The sequence below is a fragment of the Anas platyrhynchos genome, chromosome 39 (genome assembly GCF_047663525.1).
Source record: "Anas platyrhynchos isolate ZD024472 breed Pekin duck chromosome 39, IASCAAS_PekinDuck_T2T, whole genome shotgun sequence".
Classification (NCBI taxonomy): domain Eukaryota; kingdom Metazoa; phylum Chordata; class Aves; order Anseriformes; family Anatidae; genus Anas; species Anas platyrhynchos.
The window spans coordinates 1,662,501-1,667,946 of NC_092627.1; positions in this window are offsets into that span (position 1 = coordinate 1,662,501).

Consider the following 5,446-nt stretch of genomic DNA (forward strand, 5'->3'; position numbering starts at 1 on the left):
CGGCAAAACAAAACATGGCGACCGCGGCCGGGTAGACCTGGCGGCTGCTGTCCGCAGCACTTGTACAAGGCGCCCGCGGCCCCCCCGAGCCGGGGAACACCTGCCGGCCGGGAACCAACCCCGCCGTCGTTTCCCTAGCAGGGCTCTGCTTTGTCTTGCTCAGCTTTCATCCGCATTGCTCTGCTCTCCTGTGCTGTGCTAGGCTTCCTTTGGAGACTGTCTCGCTGATTTTGCTGCTGAGTCGATTGGTAAATTTATGAACGCATAAACCGTCAGACACAGAACTTGGCCTCCCCGCAGCCCAGCCACTGTCCCCTCAGAACTGGCGCGTGTGGGCAGCAGGCCTGGCCAGCCGACATGGTCCATTCTGTGTCCCCAGCCATGCGGCGAGCTGCCAGGTGGGTCCCACTGCTCGTTGTGTGTCTGAGGTTCTTAAAGACAGTAAGTAACTACATGATTCCCACAACAACGGTGGAAGAAATCCACAACAACAACAACAACAACAAAATAGATAGAGATATATAAAACCAGCTAAGGCAAGACATGGTTCTTGCCCACCGTCACGGTGCACCAGGAGCTGTGAAGGAGGCTGGGGAGAGGGCGATCAGGGTACAGTCACTGTCCAAGTCTGGCTGCCACCTGCACACAACATGAGGGCCCTCCGGTCTGCCCCCCACAGACACTTGGAACCCAAAGGAGGGCTGGCCGCCAGCTCGCTACGTTCGCTTTGCTTCTCTTTGTTTTGCCTTGCTCCGCTTTGCTTTGCTCTTCCTGGCACAGTTTTGCTTTCCCATCCCTCCTTTCCTCTGCTGTTCTTGCCCCAGCTTTGCTTTGCTTTGCCTCAGATTGTTTTGCTGTTTCTTTCCTGAAAATGCTTTGCTTTTCCTTGTGCTACGTTCCCTTGCTCTGCTTTGACTTGCTCGGCTTTCCCTTCCCTGGCCATGCTTTCCTTGGTTTAGTTTTGGGTTATAGACCTGGCACTGCTTTGCTTTTCCTACCCCTGCTGTGCTTTGCCTTGCCTCAAACTGCTTTGCTTTGCTTTGTTTGCTTTGTCTTCCCTGGTTATGCTTTGCTTTTCCTGGTGCTACTTTCCTTTGCTCAGCTTTGCCTTCCCTGGCCATGCTTTGTTTTGCTTTATGGGGCCATGCTTTCCTTTTTTTACCTTTGCCTTGCTCTCTTTTGCCTCACCTGCTCCTGCTCTCACTTCCATTTTCAGGCCATGCTTGCCTTTGTTTTGCTTTACTTTGTATTCCTGGCACTGCTTTGCTGTTCCTTTTGCTACTTTCTTTTGTTCTGCTTTGCCTTGCCTGGCCATGCTTTCCTTTGCTTTGCTTTGTATTCCTGGCATTGCTTTGCTTTTCCTTCTCTGCTCTGCTTAGCTTCTCTTAACCCGGCTCTGATTTGCCTTACCTCGAAATTTTTCGCTTTGTTGTGGTTTATATTTCTGTTTTTTTTTTTTTTTGTTTGTTTTGTTTTGTTTTGTTTTGGTTTGGTTTGGTTTTTGTTCATTTTTTATTTATTTATTTATTTCCACTTCTTTCTCTTTCCTGGCACTGCTTTGCTTTTCCTGGTGCTACTTTCCTTTGCTCAGCTTTGCCTTCCCTGGCCGTGCTGTGTTTTGCTTTATGGGGCCATGCTTTCCTTTTTTTACCTTTGCCTTGCTCTCTTTTGCCTCACCTGCTCCTGCTCTCCTTTCCATTTTCAGGCCATGCTTGCCTTTGTTTTGCTTTACTTTGTATTCCTGGCACTGCTTTGCTTTCCCTTTTGCTACTTTCCTTAGCTCTGCTTTGCCTTGCCTGGCCATGCTTTCCTTTGCCTTGCTTTGTATTCCTGGCATTGCTTTGCTTTTCCTTCTCTGCTCTGCTTAGCTTCTCTTAACCCTGCTCTGATTTGCCTCACCTCCAACTTTTTCGCTTTGTTGTGTTTATTTTAAAGGTGTTTTTTTGTTTGTTTGCTTGTTTGTTCATTTTTTCTTTTTTTTTTTTTATTTATTTTCACTTCTTTCTCTTTCCTGGCACTGCTTTGCTTTCCCTTTTGCTACTTTCCTTAGCTCTGCTTTGCCTTCCCTGGCCTTCCTTTCGTTTGCTTTATCAGGCCATGTTTTCCTTTGTTTAGCTTTGCTTTGCTCTGCTTTGCTTTGCCTTTCATCTTTTATTCGTTTTTCTTTTTTTTTAATTAATTAATTAAATAAATAAATTATTTATTTATTTATTTATTTCATGTTCCTTGCATGATTTGTTTTCGTTTTGGACCTATCTGATGTGTTTTTACAGGCCGTGCTTTGCTTTTCCAGGCGCTGGTGGTCACTGTTTTTCCCTATGCCTAGCAGGGCTTTTCATTTTCTTGCTCAGCTTTCATCCGCATTGCCTTCCTCTCCTGTGCTGTGCTAGGCTTCCTTTGGAGACTGTCTCGCTGATTTTGCTGCTGAGTCGATTGGTAAATTTATGAACACATAAACCATCGGAAACAGAACTTGGCCTCCCCGCAGTCCAGCGACTGTCCACTCGGAACTGGCGCGTGTGGGCAGCAGGCCTGGCCAGCCGACATGGTCCATTCTTTGTCCCCAGCCATGCGGCGAGCTGCCAGGTGGGCCCCACTGCTCGTTGTGTGTCTGAGGTTCTCGACGACAGTAAGTAACTACATGATTCCCACAACTACGGTGGAAGAAATCCACAACAACAACAACAACAACAACAACAACAACAACAAAACAGATAGAGATATATAAAACGTCACGGTGGACTAGGAGCTGTGAAGGAGGCTGGGGAGAGGGCGATCAGGGTACAGCCACTGTCCAAGTCTGGCTGCCACCTGTACACAAAATGGAGGCCCTCCGGTCTCCCCCCCACAGCCACCTGGAATCCAAAGGAGGGCTGGCCGCCAGCTCGCTACGTTCGCTTTGCTTCTCTTTGTATTGCCTTGCTCTGCTTTGCTTTGCTCTTCCTGGCACAGTTTTGCTTTCCCATACCTCCTTTCCTCTGCTGTTCTTGCCCCGGCTTTGCCTCAGATTGCTTTGCTTTTTCTTTCCTGAAAATGTTTTGCTTTTCCTTGTGCTACATTCCTTTGCTCTGCTTTGACTTGCTCAGCTTTGCCTTCCCTGGCCGTGCTTTGTTTTGCTTTATGGGGCCATGCTTTCCTTTTTTTACCTTTGCCTTGCTCTCTTTTGCCTCACCTGCTCCTGCTCTCACTTCTATTTTCAGGCCATGCTTGCCTTTGTTTTGCTTTACTTTGTATTCCTGGCACTGCTTTGCTGTTCCTTTTGCTACTTTCTTTTGTTCTGCTTTGCCTTGCCTGGCCATGCTTTCCTTTGCTTTGCTTTGTATTCCTGGCATTGCTTTGCTTTTCCTTCTCTGCTCTGCTTAGCTTCTCTTAACCCTGCTCTGATTTGCCTTACCTCCAACTTTTTCACTTTGTTGTGGTTTTTATTGCTGTTTTTTTTGTTTTGTTTGTTTGGTTGGTTTTCTTCGTTATTTATTTATTTATTTATTTATTTTCACTTCTTTCTCTTTCCTGGGACTGCTTTGCTTTTCCTGGTGCTACTTTCCTTTGCTGAGCTTTGCCCTCCCTGGCCTTGCTTTTTTTTTTTTTTTTTTTTTTTTTTTTTTATAGGTCCATGCTTTCCTTTGTTTAGCTTTGCTTTCCTCTACTTTGTTCTGCTTTGCTATGCCTTTCCTGGTCATGCTTTGCATTTTTTTTTTTTTATTTTTATTTGATGTTCAATTCCATGCTTTCTGTTTTCCTTTTATGTCTTTTTCTTGTGTTTTCTCTGGCCGTGCTTTGCTTTTCCAGGCGCTGGATGTCATTGCTTTTCCCTATTGTCGTGGTTCCGCTCGAGTGGGCAGCCGAGCTCCACCACAGCCGCTCTCTCACTCCCCCTCCTCAAAGAGGAATGGGGAGAAAATCTGTGAAAGGGGCTCAAGGATTGGGATAAGGACGAGAAAATCACGCAATAATTAGTGTAACGGGCAAAACAGACTCAGCATAAGAAGACAGATAGTAAGATTTATTGCTCATTACTAACAAGCTAGAGAAGTGAGAAACAAAGGAAAGAAACCAAAAGCACCTCCCCCCCCATCCACCCTCTTCCACCTCCTCCCCCCGAGCGGCGCAGGGGAACGGGGGAATGGGGGTTATGGTCAGTCTACAGCACTTCTTCTCTGCCGCTCCTTCTTGGTCACTCTCGTCCCCTGTGCTGTGGGGTCCCACCCACGGGATGCAGTCCTTGATGAACTGATCCGGCGTGGGCTTCCCACAGGCAGCAGCTCTTCCAGAACTGCTCCAGATATGGGTCCGTACCACGGGGTCCATCCCTCAGGAGAAAACTGCTCCAACCCGGCTCCCCTACGGGCAGCAGCTCCTGCCAGATCACCTGCTCCTGCGTGGGCTCCTCTCCACGGGCTACAGGTCCGGCCCGGAATCTGCTCCGGCAGGGGTCTTCCACAGGCGGCAGCCTCCATCGGTGCAGGGCCACCTGCTCCACCGTGGTCTCCTCCACGGGCTGCAGCGTTGGAACCCTGCTCCACCGTGGTACTCCATGGGCTGCAGGGGGACATCCTGCTTCACCATGGTCCTCACCACAGGCCGCAGGGGACTTCTGCTCCGGCGCCTGGAGCACCTCTCCCCCTCCTTCTACACTGACCTTGGCACCTGCAAGGCTGTTTCTCACTCCCTTGACTCTCCCGGCTGCTGTGGCGCAGCAATTTTTCCCTGTCTTAAATATGCTCTCACAGAGGCGCAAAACAACATCGCTTATTGGCTCAGATCTGGAAAAAAATGGGGCCCTTCCCAAACATGGGGCGGCTTCTAGATCCTTCTCACAGAAACCACCCCTATGGCCCCCTGCTACCAAAACCTTGCCATGTAAACCCACTACACCTATGCCGCTAGGTCTTTTCCCTAGCAGGGCTTTGCTTTGTCTTGCTCAGCTTTCATCCGCATTGCTCTGCTCTCCTGTGCTGTGCTAGGCTTCCTTTGGGGACTGTCTCGCTGATTTTGCTGCCGAGTCGATTGGTAAATTTATGAACGCATAAACCGTCAGAAACAGAACTTGGCCTCCCCGCAGCCCAGCCACTGTCCCCTCAGAACTGGCGCGTGTGGGCAGCAGGCCTGGCCAGCCGACATGGTCCATTCTTTGTCCCCAGCCATGCGGCGAGCTGCCAGGTGGGCCCCACTGCTCGTTGTGTGTCTGAGGTTCTCGACGACAGTAAGTAACTACATGATTCCCACAACTACGGTGGAAGAAATCCACAACAACAACAACAACAACAACAAAATAGATAGAGATATATAAAACCAGCTAAGGCAAGACATGGTTCTTGCCCACCGTCACGGTGGACCAGGAGATGTGAAGGAGGCTGGGGAGAGGGCGATCAGGGTACAGCCACTGTCCAAGTCTGGCTGCCACCTGCACACAACATGAGGGCCCTCCGGTCTGCCCCCCACAGAC